The sequence below is a fragment of the Manis javanica genome, chromosome 13 (assembly GCF_040802235.1).
Source record: "Manis javanica isolate MJ-LG chromosome 13, MJ_LKY, whole genome shotgun sequence".
In the NCBI taxonomy this organism is placed as follows: domain Eukaryota; kingdom Metazoa; phylum Chordata; class Mammalia; order Pholidota; family Manidae; genus Manis; species Manis javanica.
In genome coordinates, this window is record NC_133168.1 from 37,502,162 (window position 1) to 37,528,531 (window position 26,370).

Sequence of the window (26,370 nt, forward strand, 5' to 3'; positions counted from 1 at the left end):
TGAACAAACATCAGGAAGCTTCAGCTCATAGGCTTGAGAAAAGAGTAGACGGTTATAGAACTAGCCAGGAGCTTTTTGGGGACCATCTAAAATCTCTGGAGACCATGTGCAAGTTCTGCTTCAGGAAGCAATAAAAGAACGCATTAAAACTGAATTTTATAGCTCATTATATTCTTTACTTTTGCAGGTATAATGATAAGGAAATAGTTCTCATTTCCAGATTTCTTGAGGAAAGGAGCTAGAGACAACTTTAAGTTTTGGGTTTTATAAATCTAGGTATGAATGTAGTCTTGGCTACTTACCGGCTACATGAATTTGGGCAAATTTCTAATCTCTTTAAGCCTCACTTTCCTCATCTACAAATAGAGGGAAAAAAACACCTAACAATATGGTATTGTTACAAGGATGAGTATATGCGAATCACCTAGCACAATGGAAGTCTATTCTTACTGTATGGATTGACTTACTGGTGGCAGCAGGCTGCCCCTTAACATAGCTAAGTATATTAATTTCACAAATATTCATTTCCTATCTTCTAAACATCCCTTAAAATAAATCTCCCCAAATAAAAGAAAATAAATGTAACTTTAATGAAAGACCCCAAAAGAATTTCTGGTTTCATTCAAGATACTTGGAGAATACATGAATGGAATAATCAAATATAGATAAGATACATCTATAATATACATTGAAAAGGCAGTGTGTGTGTGAGTGCCAAAACCAAATATTATAGATTTAAATGCCAGGTATTTATTCACTAAAGCACTCTAAATATATGACAAACTTTAAGCTTCCTCAGAACAGCACATATTAAAGATTTTCCCAAGAGTCCTAACCATTTCTAATGTATCTTGTTTCAGACTTAAAGAATTCACTCACATTATACCAGAATGGTAGTACTTCCATCTGAACTTCTATAATTCAGATAGTATAATTGCCTCGAGTTTTGTCTCCAACATTTTAAAAAATAGCAGCTCTGATGTGTACATCACTACCTTGGTTTGGGGCCAGAAGCAACTGAGTCCCAAATCAATTAAATTCTCTGAGCCTCAATTGCTTTAGTTGTAAAATAATGATATTAATGACCTCAAGAATATTGTTGTAAGTAATATATGCTAATGTGCACTGCAAATTAAGACAAGACTACATAAATATAAACTATTTGTATCATATTGATTTCATTAGAATCAATGTTTCTCTTCCTATTTATTCATATTGAACAATTTCAACAACAAAAAAGAACAAACAAAAGCTTGCACTTTTCCAATAATTTATGTTGTATAAGAAACTTTTACCAGAGTACCATACAAGCCAATTTAACTGCCATGGATTTAACATTGTTTTATCTTATCTGAGCAAAATACCTTCAATAATAACAATTTTATGAACATTTAATGCCTAGAAATTAGATTAGCAGCCAGTGTGTTGAATAAATGAGTTATCATTTAAATAGATTTCTCAATGTTCTTGCTTTCTGGCTCCTTGGAAAGACCTTTTTCCAAAAATGAGCTTAGTCATTTTGGGTGGAAATCCTGATGGTTTTCCAGGATCCTTCAGTGTTCCTTTCACCATCTACCAAGCATTTGTTCTGTCAGCATTTGTTCAATGACATATCTAATCTTACCTTTGACTCATCCTTATATATTTGAATGTGGCCTCTATTTCTTTCATTTTTCTTTTCTCCATTTTTTGAAATCCCATTTCTTTTACTATTGAACTATCATTTATACAGAAAAGAATGATGTGTTGCTTTCAATTCCCCATGCAATTTATCTCTACTTCCTTTTTTGCACGTTGGTGATCTCCTCAGCATCAGTAAGTGCATCAGTTAGCTCTAGCAGCATAACAAACCATTCTAACACTCAGGATTTAAAACAACATCCTTATAGCTTATGTATCTGTGGATTGGCCAGAGATTAGCTAATCTAGGCTTTCCTGATTGCAGATAATCTTGCTTATACATCTACAGGTCAGCTGGGATCAGCTGATCTAGGCTCAGCTTGCTCACGCACCTGAGGATTGAATGGTGTCTCTGCTTTAAACTGGGTTTGGCTGGAACAACTTGGCAAGGGCAACTTCAGCCCAAGTGTCTCTTATTCTTATGCGGGGATCAGCAGGCTAGCCCAGATATGATCTTCCAATGGCAGTGGGAGGTACAAGAGGACAAGCAGAATTATATAAAATCTCTTGAGGCTTAGGTTCAGAACTGGCACATTCCCTTCTGCCCCATTCTGTTGGCCTAAACAAGTCACATACCAAGCCCGAAGTCAAGAGGCAGAGACAGACTTTCCTCTCATAGTTAGAGGGCACTGAAAATTACACGCCAAAGGGTGTGAGACCTGGGAGGAGTAAAGAATTGGGGCCAGTAATACAATATAGCATTATATGATTCCAGCAAATGTCAAAACAGCAGCATTTAACCCTTCCAGAATATTTAAATAGTTAGCCTTTTGTTCCCTGTGGCCATTTTGTAACGCAAGGTGGGAGCAGAGCGAACAGCTGCAGGCAATTTGTAGGATTTCATAGCCAGGGGATCACCTCCCACTGTGACTGGCAAGACATTTATAACAGAGACTTTGGAGCCCAACACAGTCTTTTCCATGTAATATTATTTAGAAAAATACTTGATTTTCAAGATTGACTGAGTTGTGATTACTCTAGTTCATTTTCAACTTCAAGTGAGTCTACTTCGGGTGACAGTGAGAGACAGCATCCTCTGGATGGCAAGTCATTCAGTGACGAAGTTGGGATAAATGAGCTGACCTGAGTTCTGAGTGAGCCCTAATATTATATGTGATATATAGACAATCTTGGCACCATGGAACTCCCTTCTGCCAATCCTGAGGTCACACTTCCGATGTCTGCTCCCTCTAATTACAGATCTACTTGTCTCCTCAATGTGAATGTACTGTAAGCAAATACGGTACCCTGCAGTATCCAGACAACCAGCACCCTGATAAAAAATGAGTGCTTAGAAGAATTACACAGTGAGTTCTAGAGTATTGTGGGTACTTATGGGAGTATAGTCTTTAAAATTTGAGCATGAAGTTCATGTCTCCTGATATTTATGGCATACATAGGAAGCAATATATATATATATATATAACTGTCTGACAATTCAGCAATATGAACTGTATCTCCGCATCTAGGAGACCGTGAATGAAGAGTCCCTCTAAACAACTTCCCAAGATGTATAGATGTGATGTGACTGTCAGTCTCAAAGGCAAGTGTGCCTGTGATACTCCTTACAGCCACTTTATACATCTAAAAGAGCCTGTCAAATGTGGCGGTCTTTGGCATAGGCCATTCTCCAAATTCCTCATCCAGAAAGGGCAAGGTGACAGCCCATCCGCTAAAATGAATTCTAGCATCCAGCCTGGAGTCTTGCAAACCTATTCATCTTTTTCCCATTAGCCCTTACCTTCAAGCTGTAGTTCTCAAAGTTCTCACGGTGGGTGAGCAGCGTCAACATCGCTTGGGAACTAGACAGAAATATACATTCCAGAGTCCCACCCCAGACTTCCTTAGTTAGAAACTCAAAAATGAATTTCTCATGAAAGAGATAAGGGGGAAAGTAATTACCTTTTGAAAGAAATTCATGCTCCTAAAAGAACATTTTTTAGATGAATGTTTGGAAACATTTCCATCACTAAGTGATTGATTCTGTTGATGAAAATTATTTTGTCACATAGAAAAACCAGTTTAAAAGGGTTGTAGTTGAAGAGTTTCACTGGTATTTGAACCAATTTGTTAAAAATATAAAAGTACACTATCTTCCACTCACATACACTGCTAGGGATGGTAAGATGCAGGCAGAATGAAGGTAGCTACTGGGATGCATTTAAGATTTGTCTCTGAATCTCCATGTGGTGTCCACTTTGTGAAAATTCACTAAGCTGTCCATTTATGATCATAATTATATGTACTACACCAATCAAAGTTTATGATATAAAAGAGAAAGAGCTTCTTATCCCATCTCAGTCTTACAGGGACAGACTGAGGATGAGTTGAGAAACATGGTTGAGGAAGTGTAGAGAAGTCTCCTCCACAGATTACCATTATCAGTGTTTGAATGTTTTTCTTGGCATCAGAGCATCACTCTTCATCCCTAACACCACTGATGATGCCTATGCCTCCTACAGAGATTCTAGGGTGCTTACACTCTTATTCTGCCACCCCTGATCCTTCCTCCTTCCCCAGCATCCTCACTACTACCCCGGAATTCATGCACAAAGGCACATGGTGGGCCAGAGGGTCAGAGATCACTTGAGCAAAGCCATGAGGTAGGTTGGGGTTACATCTACCTTCTGAGGCTAACCTCTTTTGCTGAAACAAATGGCAGCTCCTTCAAGCTCTCTTCCCTTTGACCACTTCATCCCCCTTGCCAGCTCAGCCCTCAGTGAAGGTACTCCAGATGTGCTCACACAAGCTTAGCATGTTTCAGTCCTACAGGGCACACCGATCAGTTGGGGTCTGCTTCTACATAGACAGCTGTGGTTACTATCAAACCTTCATTTACACTGACAGCTTTGCTTCTACTCATTCATAAAAGACTCAAATTCTAGCTACCCCACTCAGCAGCTGTGTGACCTTAGGCAACTAATTAACTCCTCAGTGCCTCCATTTTGCCATAGTCAAAGAAGGTACCTACCTCATAGATAATGCACAAATACAGCTTAGCTCAGTGACTAGCACACAGTAAAAGGGCTCCATAGAAGTTAACCATTATTATTTGATATTTGAGAAGAGGTAAGCAGGGGTGATAAAGTGCCCTATTCTTCTCCTTTCAATATTAGTTCATACTAATTCTAAGAGAACAACAACAAAAAAAGTAGCACAAACTTTTTCTTCATGAAACTTTATCTTCATTTGACCTCAGAGGATGAAATAGAAAGATGAAGAGGAGAGAAAAGTCTAGAATGATTTAGCTGCGTGGAAGAAGAATAAATCGACTTACACTGAGGGGTGGGGAAGGTCACTGCAGAGAAGTGAGCTGATCGCCCTTCTCCCAGAACACTCCTCCCCCAAATCTTGCCAGAGCTGATTCCTTTCAGTTTGGTCTCCATCCACACATCACCCCTAACCTTGTGCAATGTTGTCCTGCTCCCATCACCCTCTCCGTCATATTACCTTATTTTGTTTTCTTAAAGATAGTGGCTACTATCAGAACCGTATGGGAGTTTAATGCCCAGTCCCTCTGCTATGTCAGCTTAGTGAAAACAGGGAATTTGACAATCTTACTCTTCTATCTGTAACATCTACAATGGAGACTAGCACATAAGTGCTCAATAAATATTTGTTTATATTTAGCACTTCGAAGACCCACACATGGTCTTCTAGTGCTTTCAAGTAATATTTCAGTGCAAAAGGACCTTTTTGTGACTTTACGTTCAGTTTAAAAGATTGTCTTCACCTTCCACCAGTCAGACCACATGCAACTGTGAGCACGCTCTAAGAAGCACATTAAGAAATTAGACAGTGTCCAGAAGACAACAGAGACAAGACTTGGAAACTAGGTCATCTGAGAAATGATTGAAGAAACAGAGCACAGTTTTCTTGCTGTTGAAGAAAGGATTACTTTGGAAAGAACATAAGAACTGTTTTCCAAACCTAAAGGTCTATAATTCAAAGGAAAATAAACTATTACATGTAACTTCTGAAGGCAATACTGAGAAGTTGGGAAGCAAAATTCTAAGTGGATGAAGAAATTGAAGAAAAATTGAATGGTTTTAAATTACAGCTGTTTCACACAGGAGTTCCATAACTCTTCAAAACTGCCCAGAGGACCTGCTAACAGGCCCACCTGGAATATGGAATAAAATTATCAAATTGTCTATTTTTCTTATATTTTTATCTTAAAAGAGTGACTGTTTAAACCACCATTATTTTCCATGCTTGGCCCTACAATGTAGAACCATGCTTGTTCTCTGCCGATGAACTCTGTCATGAATTGCTTATTTGACCTGCTCTTGGTACTCCTGGGTCTAACCCCACTGCTTGTTTTCCTGTTTTTATCACCATTATTTCCTTTCACATTTCACCATAATGTTGTCTTCCCAGTTAGAACCCTTTGTTTCTGTAGAAAACACTGATCATTTTTTCCATTTGTGTTGCCTTGGGCCACACAGGAAAGGCCCTTCCCAGGTTGTATAGGACTCAGGATTCTCTTTCTGTATCATCCCATGGACAATAGTCCTATCTAGTTCATTCTGGCTTCTCAAATGGGTAAATTTCAGGTCCTCAAATTTTTGAATGAATTAGTTCAATGATAAAATATTGTAAGTAGATCTTTTCTCTACCATTTTAAAACTATATATAATGTGTAATTATCATGGATGTCTTATTTGTCTCTTCCACAACATCTAAGTTTCATTAGGTCAGGAACAGTGCCTGTTTTCTCTGTCTCTGACACCAAAGGCATAGCCAGACCCAGCACATTCTAGGCACTAAAGAAATATTTCCTGAGTGATTAAAAATGAGTGCCTTAGAAGTATGATATATTATTTAAGTCTAGAGCATGCTTTTAGCCAATTGCACATCATTGAGTAGATCACTTACCTCTCTGAGCTTCAGTATTCTAGAAGCAGCACACCAGTCCTGCTTCCCATGTGGGGCGGTCATGATAGCTGAATAAGGAAATATCTGTAAAAATACAATACTCACAGATATTGCCATATAAACATGGTATCCAAGGGATATGTCTGTCTTGGGCATCTTGGTTTGCTTTATTACATTGTGAGCAGTGTAAAAATAATGGAGAGGAAAATCTGTGTATATTCTGAAGGGTATTACACAAAACTGCCTCTCTCCCTCTTTAATCCTGGATTTTTTTCTCTATAGTTGTTTATCACTATTTGACAGAGGTTGGTTGGTTGGTTTGGTTGGTTAGGTTGGTTGGTTGCTTGATTAGTTGGTTGGGTTGGTTTGGTTGGTTGGTTGGTTGGTTTACTGTCTGTCATTACCTAGGACGTTACTTCTTGAGAGGAGGCATTTTATTTGGTTCACAGCTATACCCCTGGTGCCTGCAGCAGTGCATGACTACATAGTATGTTCTCAGAGAACATTTGTTGAATAAATGGATAGAAATTTGAGAGGAACATGGGTACCAAAGAAGACTAGCAATCAAGTGCCTTTTCCCTGCTTGCTGCTGCATTTGTAGACTGGGGATTGTGATGCTTCTGAGGCACAAGTTGACTCCTCATTCCCAATTTGATTCCCATTCCAGTTGCTTAGAACCTATTAAATCCCAAGTCACGTAAGACATCCTCTTACTGGGAGCATGCCGTTTTTGCAGAGAACAGCAGAGCAGGTGTCTTCACTCTCCTATAACAGTTCTCTGTGATGCCTTTATAGCTCAGACTCCAGTGAGAGCACACAGCCCTCCTTCAGGCACTCACGACTCCTCAGGAGACAATTTCTCCCTCTTGCCAAGTTCCAGGCCCCCAGCTGGGTGGTCAGAAAACTACATTTGATCCATTAAAAGCAGTGGGTTTGGAATGTCTCCCATTACTGGAAGTAAAACACAAAATCAAATTGACTAAATCCTTCTGGAATTCCACAAGGCAGCAGTTTCCCTGATTCCCAGCTCTAGGACATTTGCTGTCTTTTATGACTGCAGAAAGTAAACTCTTTCACACCTCTTCCTGTTCCGTCACTCAGTCTTTCAATCCAGCTCCAAAGGATGCCAGGGAGTTTGAAAAGGGAGTGTCCTCCTCCCCTGTAATTTGAAATCAAGTCCTCCCTCCATCCTCACACCAACACATGGATCTGTTTTCTACAAATATTTTCCTTACCCCCAGTTTTAAACTCTAAAATAGCAACTGTTGCTCTCAAAAGAAGATTCTTTAAATGGCAAGTGTCTCATCTTGACCAGGAAAGGCAAAATTATACTAAAATTATAGTTGGCTCTCACCAGAAGTTTGGCTCAGACAGAAAGTCCTTCACTACTCTCTGCTTCTTTTTCCCCACCTTTTCTGTCTCTACCTTCCTTTCTCCCTCCCCAGGCAGAGATGAGGACTGAAATGTCCATACACATCAGCAGTGAATCAATGTGGATGAGTGGATGAATGCCAGCACTTCCAAAGCACTGCCCACTGGTAGAAGGAGGCAACACACGTGAGCTTAGTAATGGATTTGCCAATGAGTAAGTCATTCAGTTGCCACTTCGGTTGAGTTATTTGAATTAAACTAAAATCTGGATCTTTGTGCTTAAAATATTTTAAAAATATTATGAAGTGATATAACATGAAATGAAAAGTATTGTGCAAGCCAAAACATAAAAGTAGGGTTCTGAAACATGTATTTATGGAAAATGCAGCAAGTATTTGTCACTTGAGAGTACAAGGGAACTTTGTGTTTTCCTAGAAAGGCCACAAAAGACAGACAACACAAAAGAAAAACTGATGTTGGATCTCATCAAAAATTAAAAGTATTCCCTGTTCAAAAGATATCATTAAAAAATAGAAAGGCAAGCCATAGGATGATATAATATATTTTATATTATATATTATATTTATTTAATATTTTATATATTATTATAGTTATATATAGATATATAGAATATAGAATATATATAGTATATATATATAATCTTATCCAGAACTCCCAAAAGATTTGAATAGAGAAAAGAACATTCACAAAATACTAATAGGTATTAAGGAAATGCAAATAAAAACTACAATAAAATATCAGTAAATACATATTAGAAAGACTAACATTAAAAATACTGAGAATATTGCATTTCAGCAAAGGGGGAGGGCAACTGCAACTCTCATACCCTGCTGGTGGGAGTATAAACTGGTACCAGCCACTTTGAAAAACTGGCAGTTTCTAGAAAGTCAAATATATGTCACAGCCATCCCACTCTAAGATATTGATCCCAAAGAAATGAGAAAGTATGTCCATACAAAGATATGTAAATATTTATAGCAGCTTTATTCAAATCACTAAAAATTGGGTGTACTCATTTCCAAGGGCTACTGTAAAATTACTACCAACCTGGTGGTTTAAACAGAAATTTTACTCTCTCATAGTTCAGGAGGCCAAAAGTCTGAAATCAAGGGTCAGCAAGTAAGTTCCTTCCAGAGGCCTAGGGGAGAGTCTGTTCGTGACTCTTCTAAGTTCTGGGGTTGCTGGACAGTTCTTGGCATTCCCTGGGATTGTAGCTGTGTCACTCTAATCTCTGCCTGTGTTATTGCATGGCCATCTTCACTTTGCATCATCTTCATATAAGGACACCAGTGAACGGATTCAGGGTTCACCTTAATCCAGTATCACCTCATGTTGACTAATTATATCTGCAAAGACCCTACTTCCAAACAAGGTCACATTCTCAGGTACTAGAGATTAAAGATTTGAACGTACCCTTTTAGGGAATACAATTTAACCTGCTACACTGGAGGGAAAATGCCCAAAAACAGGTGAATGAATAACAAGGTGTGATATATTCATACAATGGAACTACTGTCTAACAATAAAAAAGAACAGACTACTGACACAAACAACATGGAGGAATCTCAAAATCATGATCCCATGTGAAAAAAAGCTGGACCTCAAAAATTATATATTTCTGTAAAATCCTAGAAAATACAAACTAATATATAGTGACAGAAATCAGATCAGTGGTTGCTTGGGGTTGGCGTCTGACAGAAAGATAGCAAAGAATCATGAAGAATATTTTGGAAGTGATGGAAATGTTCATCACCTTTATTGTGGTGATGGCTTCATGGGTGTATACAATGTCAAAACATATTAAATGTTCATTTTAATTTGTATCCTTCATTAGATATAGATTATCCCTCAATTTAAAGAAAAATGAAGGAGTTTAAGTTCTAGCTAGGGGTAATTTAATTGAGGGGAGGGGATGTAATTATAGATTTAACTAAACAGGAAATGGAGACAAAAACACTAGAATTCTTTGATATGCTTCTAATTCATAGTGTCAACCCTAAAAATGCTAAAGAGATGAGGATACCTAGAGAAGATTATGAAAAACTGCATTTTATCAGGATGGTATCTGTTGACTGCTAGCTCCAAAAGAGTTAAGAAATATCTTCAGACACTGAAAATGCAAAATATCGAGGCTTAAGTTGTGATTTTGGAAAATGAATAAATGTTAACTGGATATGACTTTTCAAATCACAGAAGTTCAGTGTATCAAAGTGCAATTTTCTTTATATTCTGCTACATAAATTTCATTGGCCAAACTTTTAATTCATTTAGGAGTCATAACTAGCTTTCAGTTCATGGTACATTCTCATCATAATGTATTATTTAGAGATAAAATCCATGGCTTCTTTTTTCAGTATTTGGCACTTGATCTTTCAGGTGAAGTTATTTAAATTTCTAATCTAGTCCTCACATCCCAGTCAAGAAATCCTACTGACTCAGATACCTTCACAATGTATCCAGAATCCAAATACTTCACACCACCTATTCTACTGCCACTGTACTCCAAGCACCTGTTACCTTTCACCTGGACTACTGCAATTGTCTGTGCCACAGACAGAATATTTGTGTTCCCCAAAAATTAATTTCTTAAAACCTAATCTCCAATGTGATGGCAATAAGATGTGAGGTCTTTGGGAGGTGATTCATGAGGGTATACCCTTCATGAATGGGATTAGTGTCCTCACAAAAATGACACCTCAGTGAAAGATAGTGGTTAAGTCCAGACCCCCAATACAGGACAGGTTTCATCAAACAAATGAACAACTGAATCCAGTTCAATATTTTATTTTATTTATTCTATCTACAACTTGTGTATCACTTCCTGCATGCTACCATTTACTCTATTTCTAACAGATTTCTTTTCTTTTTTTTTTTGGTATCATTAATCCACAATTACATGAGCAACATTATGGTTACTAGACTCCCCCCATCATCAAGTGCCCACCACATACCCCATTACAGTCACTGTCCATCAGCATAGTAAGATGCTATAGAATCACTACTTGACTTCTCTGTGTTGTACAGCCCACCCGGTGCCTGCCCCCTACATTATGTCTGCTAATCATAATGCCCCTTTATCCCCCTTGTTCCTCCCTTCCCGCCCATCCTCCCCAGTCCCTTTCTCTTTGGTAACTGTTAGTCCATTCTTGGGTTCTGCGAATCTCCTGCTGTTCTGCTTCTTCAGTTTTTTCTTTGTTCTTATACTCCACATACGAGTGAAATCATTTGATACTTGTCTTTCTCCACCTGGCTTATTTCACTGAGCATAATACCCTCTAGCTCCATCCATGTTGTTGCAAATAGTAGGATTTGTTTTCTTCTGATGGCTGAATAATATCCCATTGTGTATATGCGCTACCTCTTCTTTGTCCATTCATCTACTGATGGACACTTAGGTTGTTTCCATATCTTGGCTATTGTAAATAGTGCTGCGATAAACATAGAGGTGAATATGTCTTTTTCAAACTGGGCTGATGCATTCTTAGGGCATATTCCTAGGAGTGGAATTCCTGGGCCAAATGGTATTTCTATTTTGAGTTTTTTGAAGAACTCCATGCTGCTTTCCACAATGGTTGAACTAATTTACATTCCCACCAGCAGGGTAGGAGGGTTTCCCTTTCTACACATCCTCACCAACATTTGTTGTTGTTTGTCTATTGGATGGTGGCCATCCTAACTGGTGTGAGGTGTTATCTCATTGTGGTTTTAATTTGCATTTCTCTGATGATTAGCGATGTGGAACATCTTTACATGTGCCTGTTGGCCATTTGAATTTCTTCTTTGGAGAAGTGTCTGTTCAGATCCTGTGCCCATTTTTTAATTGGATTATTTGCTTTTTGTTTGTTGAGTTGAGTGAGCTCTTTATATATTTTGGATGTCAACCTTTTATATGTTATGACATTTATGAATATATTCTCCCATACTATAGGATGTCTTTTTGTTCTATCAATGGTGTCCTTTGCTTTACAGAAGCTTTTCAGCTTGATATAGTTCCACTTGTTCATTTTTGCTTTTGTTTCCCTTGCCAGGGAGATACGTTCATGAAGAAGTTGCTCATGTTTATGTCCAAGAGATTTTTGCCAATGTTTTTTTCTAAGACTTTTATGGTTTCATGACTTACATTCAGGTCTTTGATCCATTTCGAGTTTACTTTTGTGTATGGGGTTAGACAATGGTCCAGTTTCATTTTCTTACATGTAGCTGTCCAGTTTTGCCAACACCAGCTGTTGAAGAGGCTGTCATTTCTCCATTGTATGTCCATGGCTCCTTTACCATATATTAATTGACTGTATATGTTTGGATTAATATCTGGACTCTCTATTCTGTTCCACTGGTCTGTGGGTCTGTTCTTGTGCCAATACCAAATTGTCTTGATTACTGTGGCTTTATAATAGACCTTCAACTTGGGAAGCGAGTTCTCCCTCACTTTATTCTTCCTTCTCTGGATTGCTTTGGCTATTCAGGGTCTTTTGCAGTTCCATATGAATTTTAGAACTATTTGTTCTAGTTCATTGAAGAATGCTGTTGGTAACTTGATAGGGATTGCATCAAATCTGTATATTGCTTTAGGCAGGATGGCCATTTTGACAATATTAATTCTTCCTAGCCAAGAGCATGGGATGAGTTTCTACTGTAAGTGTCCTCTTTAATACCTCTTAAGAGTGTCTTGTATTTTTCAGGGTATAGATCTTTCACTTCCTTGGTTAGGTTTATTCCTGTTTTTTTTAATTCTTTTTTGTGCAATTGTGAATGGAATGCTTTTCCTGGTTTCTCTTTCTGCTAGTTCATCATTAGTGTATAGGAAAGCAACAGATTCTGTGTATTAATTTTGTATCCTGCAACTTTGCTGAATTCAGATATTAGTTCTAGTAGTTTTGGAGAGGAGTCTTTAAGGTTTTTTTATGTACAATATCATGTCATCTACAAATAGTGACAGTTTGACTTCTTCTTTACCAATCTGGATGCCTTGTATTTCTTTTTGTCTGCTTGCTGTGGCTACAACCTCTACTACTATGTAGAAAAACAGAGCAGAGAGTGGGCATCCCTGTCTTGTTTCCGATATTAGGTGAAAAGCTTTCAGCCTCTCGCTGTTAGGTATGATGCTGGTTGTGGGTTTGTCATATATGGCCTTTATTATGTTGAGGTACTTGATCTCTATATACATTTTGTTGAGAGTTTTTATCATGAATGGGTGTTGAATTTTGTTGAATGCTTTTTCAGCATCTATGAAGGTGATCATGTGGTTTTTGTCCTTCTTTTTGTTGATGTGATGGATGATGTTGATGGATTTTTGAACATTGTACCATCCTTGCATCCCTGAGATGAATACCACTTGATCATGGTGTATGACCCTCTTGATGTATTTTTGAATTCGGAATTCAGTTTGCTAATATTTTGTTGAGTATTTTTGCATCTACATTCATCAGGGATATTGGCCTGTAGTTTTCTTTTTTTGTGAGGTCTTTGCCTAGTTTTGGTATTACAGTGATGCTGGCTTCATAGAATGAGTTTGGAAGTATTCCCTTCTCTTCTATTTTTTGGAAAACTTTAAGGAGAATGGGTATTATGTCTTCTCTAAATGCCTGATAAAATTCAGCAGTGAATCCATCTGGTCCAGAAGTTTTGCTCTTGGGTAGTTTTTTTTTATTACTGCTTCAAATTTGTTGCTGGTAATTGATCAGTTTAGATTTTCTGTTTCTTCCTTGGTCAGTCTTGGAAGGTTGTATTTCTCTAGAAAGTTGTCCATTTCTTCTAGGTTATGCAACTTGTTAGCATATGGATTTTCATAGTATTTTCTAATAATTCTTTGTATTTCTGTGGTGTCCATTGTGATTTTTCCTTTCTCATTTCTGATTCTGTTTATGTGTGTAGATTCTCTTTTTCTCTTAATAAGTCTGGCTAGTGGTTTATCTATTTTGTTTATTTTTTCAAAGAACCAGCTCTTGGTTTCATTGATTTTTTTCTGCTGTTTTTTTCTTCTCAATTTTACTTATTTCTTCTCTGATATTTATTATGTCCCTCCTTTTGCTGACTTTGGGCCTCACTTGTTCTTCTTTTTCCAGTTTCAATAATTGTGACTTTAGACTATTCATTTGGGACTGTTCTTCCTTCTTTAAATAGGCCTAGATTGCTATACACTTTCCTCTTAGAACTGCCTTCACTGCGTCCCACAGAAGTTGGGGCTTTGTGCTGTTGTTTTCACTTGTCTCCATATATAGTTCAATCTCTGTTTTAATTTCATCATTAACCCATTGATTACTTAGGACTATGTTATTAAGCCTTCATGTGTTTGTGAGGCTTTTTGTTTTATTTGTACAATTTATTTCTAGTTTTATCCCTTTGTGGTCTGATAAGTTGGTTGGTACAATTTCAATCCTTTTGAATTTACTGATTCTCTTTCTGTGGCCTAGTATGTGGTCTATTCTGGAAAATGTTCCATGTGCACTTGAGAAGAATGTGTATCCTGCTACTTTGGGTGTAGAGTTCTGTAGATGTCTGCTAGGTCCATCTGTTCTAGTGTGTTGTTCAGTGCCTCTGTGTCCTTACTTATTTTCTGTCTGGTTGATCTGTCCTTTGGAGTGAGTGGTGTGTTGAAGTCTCCTAAAAGGAATGCATTGCATTCTGTTTCCTCCTTCAATTCTGTTAGTATTTGCTTCACATATGTTGGTGCTCCTGTGTTGGGTGCATGTATATTTATAATAGTTATATATTCTTGTTGGACTGCCCCTTTATCATTATGTAATGACCTTCTTTATCTCTTGTCACTTTCTTTGTTTTCAAGTCTATTTTGTCTGGATCAAGTACTGCAACACCTGCTTTTTTCTCCCTATTGTTTGCATGAAATATCTTTTTCCATCCCTTCCCTTTTAGTCTGTGTATATATTTGAGTTTTAGGTGAGTCTCTTGTAAGCAGCATATAGATCAGTCTTGCTTTTTTATCCATTTTATTTCTCTGTGTCTTTTGATTGGTGCATTCACTCCATTTACATTTAGGGCTATTATCGATCGATGTGTACTTATTGCCATTGCAGGCTTTGGATTCATGGTTACCAAAAGTTCAAAGGGTATCTGCTTCTTTACTATCTAACCTCTAACTTAACTCTAAGCTATTATAAACACAGTCTGATGACTCTTCATTTCTCTCCCTTCTTATTCTTCCTCCTCCATTCTTCATATGTTAGGTGCTTTATTCTGTACTCTTTTGTGCTTCTTTTTACTGATTTTGTGGACAGTTGATTTTATTTTTTGCCTTTAGTTAGTGTTTTTTGGTCTGCTTTCTTTGCTGTGATTTTATTTTCTCTGGTGACATCTGTTTAGCTTTAGGAGTGCTTCCATCTAGAGCAGTCCTTTTAAAATGCCCTATAGAGGTGGTTTGTGGGTGGAAAATTCCCTCAACTTTTGCTTGTCTGGGAATTGTTTAATCCCTCCTTCAACTTTAAATGATAATCATGGTGGACTCAGTATTCTTGGTTCAAGGCCCTTCTGTTTCATTGCATTAAATATATCATGCCATTCTCTTCTAGGCTGTAAGGTTTCTGTTGAGAATTTTGGTGATAACCTGATGGGTTTTCCTTTGTAGGTGATCTTTTACCTCTCTCTGGCTGCCTTTAATACTCTGTCCTTGTCTTCGATCTTTTACATTTTAATTATTATGTGTCTTGGTGTTGTCCTCTGTGGGTCCTTTGTGTTGGGAGATCTGTGGGCTTCCATGGTCTGAGAGACCAGCTTGGGGAAGTTTTCAGCAATTATTTCTTCAAATACACTTTCTGTCCCTTTTTCTCTCTTCTTCTTCTGGTACCCCTATAATGCAAATACAGTTCCATTTGAATTGTTCACACAGTTCTCTTAATATTCTTTCATTCCTAGAGATCCTTTTATCTCTCTCTGCCTCAGCTTCTCTGTTTTCCTGTTCTCTGATTTCTATTCCATTAGCAGTCTCTTGCACCTTGTCCAGTCTGCTCTTAAGACCTTCATTGATTGTTTAATTTCTGTTATCTCCCTCCGGACTTCATCTCTTAGCTCTTGCATATTTCTCTGCAGGTCTGTCAGCATAGTTATGACTTTTATTTTGAATTCTTTTTCAGGAAGATTGGTTATATCTATCTCACCAAGCCCTCTCTCTGGGGTTGTCTGAGTGATTTTTGACTGGACCAGATTCTTCTGCCTTTTCATGGTGATAGAAGTGGTTGTAGGCTGATGACACATGTGTCAGCTGGGACAACAAAGTCCCTTCCTACTTCATGGTCACCTTGCCCTTCTCCACTGCCTGTGCCATCTACCCACACACTGGGAGCAGTCTCTGGGATAATCTCCTGAGCTGCTGTGGGCGGGTGGCCCTCAGGATAGCCTAGCACACTGAGGGGGGTCACAGTCATGCCAGGCGTGTACTCCTGTGAGAACAGTGCCCCTTTGTACCTTCTGGACCTTGCTCTGGCTTCCTCTGTCTGTCCTGGTTAGCTGCACACTGGGAGGAGACTCTGTGTGGTTGCTGTGGACGGAGCTGTTCCCCAGCTGCTCTGCAGCTGTGGCAGGTCAGCTGGTCTGCTTGCAGCACCAGCTGGGGGGAATGAATGGCAGGCTGCTTATGGCTGTGAGGGGCTTTGGGGCTGCATTAACCACCAGGGGGTTAGGGAGCCTAAAGTTCCTCAAGATTCCCAGCCTGCTGGGCTCAGTGTGCTGGGATGATTTTGTCCAGCTGTTGAGCCCTTGTCACTTTAAGACTTTTAAAAAGTGTCCTCTTTTCTTTTGTCCCAGGGGAGCCAGCTTTGGGGACCCGCTCACAGTCTCTGTCTTGGATTTTACTTTTCCATTTCTCTAATATCCAGTACACCATGCAATGTGTGTCTGTGCTCCCAGTGCAGGTTACTTGGGCTGGTTATTTAGTAGTCCTGTGCTTCCACTCCCTTCTCACTCTGATTCTTTTTCTCCTGCCAGTCAGCTGGGGTGGGGAGAGTGATCAGGTCCTGCTGGGTCACAGCTTTGTATCTTACCCTTTTCGTGAGATGCTGAGTTCTCACAGATGTAGATGTAGCCTGGCTGCTGTACTGTATCTTCTGGTCTCTCTTTTAGGAATACTTGTATTTGTTGTATTTTCAAAAATATATATGGTTTGGGGAGGAGATTTCCACCGCCCTACTCTTGCATCCCTCTTCTATCAGATTTCTTAACATTGGATTTCCTTTGCATCATACTGCACTGGTGATTTAAATCACTTGGTCATAATTATCATTTCCTGGGACAGAAAAACATGTTTGACATGGTGCAAGGCCTGAGAGCATCTAGGTCCGATCATCTAGGTCCAATTCAGACACTGGACCGAAATGTCTCCCTGTGCCTCAGCTGCCTTTCCCTAGAGATCTGGGTGACTGGGAGTCAAGGACCCCTGGTTGACATTCAGCTGCTCCATCAGAAGCAAGGTCATGTATATACAATGCTAATTAGATTTGTTCATCCTTATTTGATGCCTGTAGTCACAAAATCTTTTCCAAATTCCAACTATATGCTTTATACAGAATTCTTTTATATTATTGAGAGTACAGCTCTCTAATGGTGGTGCCTATACTAGGTTGAAGTCAGTTTCCCCAATCTGCCAGGGCCTTCAAAAGCCCTTGATCTGACAGGATGCTCAATTTCAATTAAAACAAAACAAATATCAGTCTGACTAATACAGTAACACTGTATACAATGCATAAAGAAATAATGTATTTAAATGAAGGTTTACGTGTTAAAATAAAGTTTTACCCATTTTACTTTCATGAATAAAACCCTAAGTTTTCTGGAGGCACTGGAAGCTCAGATTTCACAATCCTGTCTTTCCCATTAGTTCCACTAACTAGGCGGGGGGGTTGTGTCACTTACTGAAATGAATGGAGTCCTTCCCACAATATCAACATTTTTAAGAGAAACACTGTGATTGTGTTTTATTAACTTTATAATGGCTTTTCCCATAGCTGGATTTTCATTAATCCAGAAACTATTTTACAAAGTACAGAAATGTTCACATTAATTTATTGGTCTTCACAGTGGTGGCATATTGTCATCTTCCTATTGTGAAGCAGACCAAATTAGCCAGCCTAACATCAATAATAATAGTAAACTGTGCTTCAAATATTTATCTTCTTGTTTAAAAATTCTGTTACAACCTAGAAGAAAGAAAACTTGCTTTAATTATAATTCTAGCATTAAAAACACTCAGAAATGTAAATTACAATCTTTCTGAAAAATACTTTGAATGTTTTTAGCATTTAGTTTAATAGCATTGGAAATTTTAAGGGGATATTTCTCTTGAGGTTCACCAGAGCAGAATGGGCAGCGCATGGGTCTCCTGACATCCAGAAAGCAACTGGCCTGGACAACTTATGGATTAACCAGCTAAGCTTGCAGTTGCTGCTCTCCCTTGTTGTTTTTTTTTTTTTTAAGGCCCAGGAAATACTGACATCATTGTGGAAGTATAGAATTTAATTTCACCAATAAATCAAACTGGGCTCAAGCTGTTAGTAATGCTGTCACATTTACAGAGTCAGGCAGAGAATAAATGACTCAATGAACTGATAACAAGATATAAAGCTTTTCACCTCCAAGTTCTTTGTACTAATCATACCAAGCCTAGCAGAGGAGACACCAAAGCTGCTCACATTGCTGGCCAAGACCCTGCATTCCCTGTGTAAGGGTCTTGCTCAGAATCAACCTGTTAAGAATCCACATGGGCAGAACCCTGAAGACAGAAAGGCCAAGTGTTGGGTTTTCATAAACAACCACAAGGGCCAAAGAGCTGAGTGGAGTCAATAGAGATGGCCAAAGAGCTACGGGTAGAGGTTTTGAAGGAAAAGGAGAGCTTTAAAATGCCCTGCAAATAGCATGGCAGAGAGGATGGCTCTCCCCACACTGAAAAGCCCTCCTTTGTTTCTTCTTTACTAAGAGTTGGTGATAAATGTCTCAACAGAGGTATTACCACATGTGATGGTTATTTTTATGTATCGGTGCAGCTAGGCCATGGTATATAGTTGTTTGGTCAAATGTTTTAGATATTGCTGTGAAGGTTTTCTTTAGATGGGATTGACATTTAAACCAGTAGATTCTGAGTAAAGAAGACTACCTCCATAATGTGGATGGGCCTCATCCAGGCAGTTGAAGGCCTTAATAGAAAAAGACTGACTTTCCAAAGAAGGGAGAATTCTTCTAACAGCCAACCTTTGAACCACACAATGTTCCCTTAGGTCTCCAGTCTGCTGGTCTACCCTGCAGATTTTGGACTTGGCAGCCTCCATAATCACATAAGTCAATTTCTAAAATAAATTTCTCTCTCTATCTCTCTATCTAGCTATCTATCTGTCTATCTAGCTATCATCTATCTATCTATGTGTCTATCTAATATCCTGTTGGTTCTGTTCCTCTGGAGAACTCTGACTAATAATACATCAGAGATGACATGTTAATTCTATGCCCTTTTTCTCTCTTGGACTATTCCTCCCTCCCTTGCTCTGACCTTACCTCATTTTGTTTGATAGAAAACACAAAACTATTAAAGATGTTTGAGATGAGAGAACCCCATGTCAAAAGGCATACTTCAGTAAGCTAACTCAGACAGAACTATGGAAACGGACATATAGAAAAATATAGACTAGAACACTTAGAAAAATAATGCTCATAGACCGTGCTGTTCAATGTGGCAGCCACCAACCACATGTGGCCACTTAAATTAAATTTTAAGTTAATTATAATCGCATAAAATTAAACAGTCAATTCCTTTGTTGTACTAGCCACGATTTCGAGTGTTTAGTAGTTATGCGGAGCCAATGTCTACCATACTGGAGAGTGTAGATCTTAAAACCTTTCTATCACTGTAGGAAGTTCTATTGGTGAGTGACGGTATAATAAAATCAGAAGGGCCTCCACTCTAGCTTCTGCAGTGGAAAGGGACAAACAAGAGAAAGTAATTTTCACTGAATGTTCACCTTGTGCTCAGTAATATCTTGTTTGCTTTACATTTCCTACCTCAGGTCATCAGACTCTACTCTGCAGTACCCAGTTTTACTCATGTCCATAGATGAGGAAACTGAGTTGCAGCAGTTACCTGCTCAAGAATAACTGGACAATGATGGAGATGAGATATAAATCCAGGCAATTTTAACTCTAAAATTCCTATGGCCATAGACAACTGTCCTCATTGCATCCAGAAAGAGAACTTTAAAAAAAATGTTACATCAAACTGCTGACTCTGACTGCAATTCTAAAGCAATTGCAACCCATTTGTAGGCTCTCTCTATAGTACCCACCTTTATGTCTCCCTAAACCTATGGCACAAAGAGCACTCCACAAATCTCCTGACATTTGGAATTCTGAAAGTTCCCTCTCTGACTACAATTTGCTATCTTTCCATTTCCTTTATTCCCCCACACCTGCTATATTGGCATCTCAGTCCATTAGGACTGCTATAACAAAATACTACAGACTTCGTGACTTTTAAACAACAGAAATTTATTTACCACAGTCCTAGAGGCTGGGAAGTCCAAGATAAGGCACTAGCATGGTTTTTTTCTGGTGAGGCCCTCTTACTGGTTCATACCTGGCATCTTCCTGCTGTGTCCTCACATAGCAGACAGGGCTAGGGATCTCTCTGGAAGCCCTTCAGTAAGGCACAAAGTCCACCCTCATGATGTAAGCACCTCCAAAAGGCCTCACCTCCCAGTAATATCATCTTTGGAAGTTTGAATTTCAAAGTATGAATTTGGGAAGACACAAATATTCCGACCATTGCAATTTTCTAGGTCAGTCTCAGCTGCATGACCAACAACACCCCCCACCCCAAATTTAGTGGTTTAGAGCAATGCAACTCTAAATAGCCAGTTCACGTGGCTTGGCTAAGTGTGCTGATTATGTGCTGCCATTCAGTGACAACAAGGCGCTTGCACCAGAATGTAAAAGAGAACACTCTTCCCATCATCATCGAGAAAGTCTTGCTAAGAAAAAAAATTCACTGAACTAACTAGTGCCTTTAGTTATATAATTGATTTAAATGCTGGTGCACACTCCTTAGGTTGTCTCAGACTGAAAACTACCTGGCTTTGGACCAGTCCTGGCCTATGAATCATAAAGAGCATTAGCTTTACGGATTTGTGACATATAAAGGCTTTATTATTCTTTCGAGGCCATGATCCTATGTCACTACCAATGGTCTCCACAGATCAGAATCCATTAGGCATGAATATCTCAAATTCCCTCTTTTATGCACTGTTTTGTCCTCTGCTTCAATCATTTCCAAACTCATGAAATATTTATCCACCTTTATAAAGTTTCTATTTCTTTCAAAATTAAGAAGTGTCCCTATTCCTTTCTGATGACAATCCTTGCTCTTGAGATTACACCCACTTCCTATTATATCCTCCAGCAATTTGATTTACAGATTATCCCTTTTTTTGTGGAATATCATGTCTTTAACTTCCATGTTCAAGTTCCCTTGCATCCTAAAAAATTTTTACTTCAACCCCACCTGAGCCACAAGTTAACACTGGAACTATCTGCTTTCCCAACTATACTCCACAACTTCCTATTTAAACTCTATCCACCATCTTCTGAAAATGCTCTTAGCAACAATCATGACAATTAACATTTTTAAATGTCTATTATGGCCAGAATCACATTTGTTCAAAAACATTCATTTGTTTTTAATCACACCTTGTGAAGCAGATAGTATTATTAACCTATCACCTGTAAGAGAAAATTAAGGCTCAAAGACATTAAGTAACTTCAAGGTGGTGCAGATACTGAGTTTGGAAGGTGGCTCCCCATGACTTCTTTTTTCACATTCAGCTCTACTTGCTCTCTCATTGGTACTTCTTGGTGATCCCTGAGTTCATCCTCCACTCTTCTGCAGACTCCTTTGTGTCCACTGGGGGAGCCTGCTCCCTACGCTCTGTGTTGGTGCCTTTGGAGCAGATCCCCCAGCAGAACACCATCAGGGAGTCTGTTCTTAAATTGCCACACTATCAGTAAGGCACCTGAAGTAAGTTCTGAGAGAGGGAAGGCTGCCTGCCCCTGCAGTGGTACTCTGCTGTCCAGCCAGGCTCTGAGCCATACAATGGGTTCCCAAAAGAGAGTGAGGAAAGCAGAATGGGATTCACAGGCTAGTTTTCCACACCCTGCAGGGAATACAGAGTGGGAAACCAAGACCGTGAAAGAAGAAAAGCAAAGCCAGAAGTAGAGAAAGGCAACCCCAAATACCATCCTAAGAATTTGTTTTATAAAGAGAGCATGAGATCCTGAAGCCACACTTAGTAGGAAGCTGGCTTACTCCCCAGAAGAGGCTGTTGGGTACAGACAGTAGTTCCAGCACTTTGTGAAGAATGTTTTTCTCACACATAGCTGCAGCATACCAAGCTTCCAAGCTTTCCTTCAGGTAATCGTAGGAGATGGTCTAATTCTCATAAATGCTCTCAATTCTGCAAAATGCCTGCTTATCCCTCCCTGAGAACAGATTTACCTTTTAACCAGTGCCTCCTATGCCCAAGGAAGTAGTTTCAGTGAAATCCTCAGACATCTTTGCTGACCAGTGACAGGATATTGAGGGGACATCAAATCAAGCTGAGTAGACAGTTGTCTTTTTCCCTTCGAGATAAGGCCTGATTAAAGGGTCTGACCAAAGAATGCCCTGATCCCATGTTGAATTCATGAATTTCTGTGCACTTCCTTGATACCATTTGCATTTGCACATTCCTCCAGCATCCAAAGTCTAACCTTCCCATGCCCTGGGAGGAGGGAGTGGAGATGCCATCCTTGCAGCGATCTGGCTGCTCCCATGGAAGCCATTTCACTCCTGATCCAGAGCTTTGCGGCACCCATTTCCCCCACTTATGTGAAGAGGCTGTCAATAAGCTTCTCTCAGCAAGGCAGTGTTGGGTTACCAACAGCTGGTAGTGGTTCTCCACAGCCAGGTTCCAGGCTTATGGGCTATTACGGGTTAATTGCGTGGGGTTGCCTATGCATGGCTCTGTTATAACCTGGAGACACAATGCCTCCAACTAGAGGATAGCTCTCATGCTGGGAATTGCAGAACCTGGCAAGATGGCCCAGAGAGACATTTCAGGGCAGGCAGGCTTTCCAGTAACCAAAATAACCACCAGTAGGAAGCAGCCTACTAGCCCGCTTAGAAGGTCAAGCCACCCCTGCTCTGTCAGCACCAGCCCTTTGAATAATCTCAACACTTTCCATTTAGCCAAGCTCTTCTCCTCCCACCCCTGACCACTGTCCTTCCCAGCTTTAGAGCTGTCTTTGTAATGGAGAGGCAAACAGGGACTATTTCTCTTTTTATTTGGATTTGATGGAGAATGTAAAATAGGTCAGACACAAGTAAGTGGGACCAGGACCCTCCCTGATCCACAAAATATACAAGCTCAAGACTGGGGCAACCTTAGAGATGGGGCTTGAACCCACATTGCCAAGACTACTCCCACAACTCCCAGTTATCCCAGGGATACCTAATCTGTTCCTTGACACTGCTCCTTTCCCTCAAAATGAGAGATGTTAAGTATGACAACCATCTGTAAATGACTGCTCCCGCACTAGTAGTTTCTATTCCTCCTGAAGGGTTCCAAGGCACAGCGAGTTAAGCTAAAGATTCCCTGGATTCCCCACGACATAGCAGCCGTGCTTCAGAGAGGTGCTGCAACTTGTTATGAGAGATGCCACGCATGGTTCCTGGAGGGTATATTTTCATTTAGTCTGGATGTTTGGCACACATAGACCATAAACAGAAGCCGAAGGTAGAAATAGATGGCGTGACTGGTTTACTCAGAGTGTTGAAAATGTTTAATCAATTAATGGTGATAATAGAGTGTCTCATTGGGAGATAAAATGACAATTCCTCAAGCTACAGCACATTTGTGTCCATCCTAATAGTTCTCAGGCATTTAGGGTGACTGATGGACAGACATGAGAGCTATGCAAATTATGAGCATCTCCTTTTATGTTTACATTTGTGCATATTTCTGGTTATTTTTGCAGATAGACAGATTAGCAGCCCTGCTGATAATTTGATCTCTCTGACAGAAGTGAAAAATCATTCCCTCATCCCATAAACATGTTTCCCATCCCCCCAGTGTATGCATGTAATTAGCTGTCTGGGTGTTACCAAGAAAACAGCAGCCATACACATGACAAGCATGGAGATTTCTAGGGCAAAATCGATCTAAAAAGGGACAAAAAATAAGCAAAGGACAAGGAGCATCTGGTGAATGTAATTTCAAATATTTCATTCAAATAATTTAATACCGTAAGAGTTTGTGACATGACCATAAAAGAATGTTGTAGTATTTAGTCATTCATTCATCATCCAACTTCATTTACTAGCATAGAAGGTCCTTAAAGAGCTGGGATCTTGTCTGTTTTTATTCATTGCTGTGTTCCCAGCTGTCTACTATATGGGAACAGCTCAAAAAATATTTGTTTAATTAAATGAATGAGTCCATTCATCATTCAGCAAAACTTAATAAACATCATACATAGGCCCATTCATTCTTCTGCACTATTCTTTCCCTGATTATTGTGCAATTTTACTTGTATAGGATTTTCCTTTTTTGGTGTCGGGGGGTCTATGTATATCTTGGCTTCTTTCCTCATGAGTTTCCTCTTTGAAAAAAGCTTTTTATTAGAAAAGTAAAAAATAATAATTTAAGCCTCTCTTGAAACTACCAATGTACCATAAAATTAAAAATCAATCTTTCCAATAGTCATGCATTTTACAGGAGGCAAATTATTTTTTAATGACATTTATGTAGAAGAATCACTGTTCTTTTCCCCACTATAGTTACCATGAGTGTTTAGATTGCATTAAGCATATCAAGTACAGGTATAGATCTTCACAATTTAAAAAGTAGAATATTTTTAAAAATTCAGTCGTTATTTTAAGAACAATCAAATGTTAATCAACTACATGAACAATGCCAATAAACTAATTAACTAATACAAATGGTTATTTGATTTAATTCATCATTTAAAAATTATTTTAGGACAATAATGAAATACTATTAGAATAGCTAACATACAAAAAACCTGACAGTAGATGTGAAGAAACAGGAACTCGCAGTACTGCTGGAAAGACAGGTTGGTAGTTTTTGACAAAGCTAAACACAGTCTTATCATATAATGCAGCAATTGCACTCCTGGATATTTCCCCAACTGATTTGGAAACTTTTGTCCTCACAAAATCCTGCACACATACGTATACAGTAGCCTTATTCATAATCTGCAAAAACTGGAGGCAACCATGATGCCATGTGATGAGTGAAGGGATAAACAAACTATGTAATATGCATACAATGGGACATTATTCAGTGCTAAAAAAGAAATTAGCTATCAATCCACAAAAAGACATACACAAACCTTAAATGCATGTTGCTAAGTTGAAAAAGCATCTGTAAGGCTATATACTGTATGATTTCAACTATATGACATTGTCAAAAAGGAAGAAATGAAAACAATGATTGCCAGAAGTTTGGGAGTAGGGAGGAGTTGACTATGAGACTCACAGGTGACTTTCAGGGCAGTGAAACTATTCTCTATATTATACTATAATTATAGATACATGATAGTATGTATTTGTCAAAACCTAAAGAACTTTATAGCGCGAAGAGTGAACATTAATGCATGTATGTAGGTAAAATTGCAGTATTTCCAGAATCTCTCACCTGGCCTTAATGCAGCTCCATATCAGTAGGTGTTTCCAAGGGGTGGAGAGAAGTAGACCATCTCCATATCAATAGGTGATTATATGGAGGAGCAAGGACATATCTGGACTGGAGAGGTTGGGTGGGGTCCCTTTTTGCAGCTGGTTCATGAGAGACACCGGCAAGCAGAAGTAGACAAATGCTTGTAGGCAATAAAAGGGTTTCTCCCACTTTATTTCTCCCTTTGACTGATTTCAGTTGCAAAGGTAATTTGCCCCAGACTGAGAAAATATTTTGCCCCTGAAGTTACAATGTTATTTTCAAAAACTTTAGAAGGTTGAGGGGAATCACAGAATGAGATACAGAATGTAGCAGAATAATCTATTACAAATGTATGAAATAGTCTCACTGAAGTTGAGGGATTGAGGGGAGCTTCTGAAATGAGTGGAGCCTATAAAAACTAAAGGCAAAGGAACAGAACATGAGCAATATACGTTAGTTGATAAAGTGGTTTGCCATGAGGATACAAATGAACAGTTCTGATACAACTATGTATGCTTATTAGATTTAAAGAAATAAATGGATGGCCAAGGGTGAGAGCCAGACTTCTTACTCTTGGACAGTTTACAGATACTGTCCAATTTACAGATAAGCAATCATAGGAAACTAGAATGCTTCATTTTTTAGTGGATCAGAATTTGAGATATCAGTCTGAATGCATGTTTTATTTAATATAGATACAGTTGGTTAAATACAGAAA

The 26,370-nt window shown here is 38.9% G+C and overlaps 1 long non-coding RNA gene across 1 annotated transcript in view; it reads right to left on the reverse strand.

The window, feature by feature from the left end:
* Positions 1 to 17,948: 17,948 nt before the first annotated feature.
* LOC140845371 (uncharacterized) overlaps positions 17,949 to 26,370 on the reverse strand; it is a 64,226-nt gene continuing 55,804 nt past the window's right edge. Inside the window, exon 4 of the long non-coding RNA XR_012124178.1 lies at positions 17,949 to 18,092. This is a non-coding gene — a long non-coding RNA (uncharacterized lncRNA). The remainder of the gene's footprint in view (positions 18,093 to 26,370) is intronic.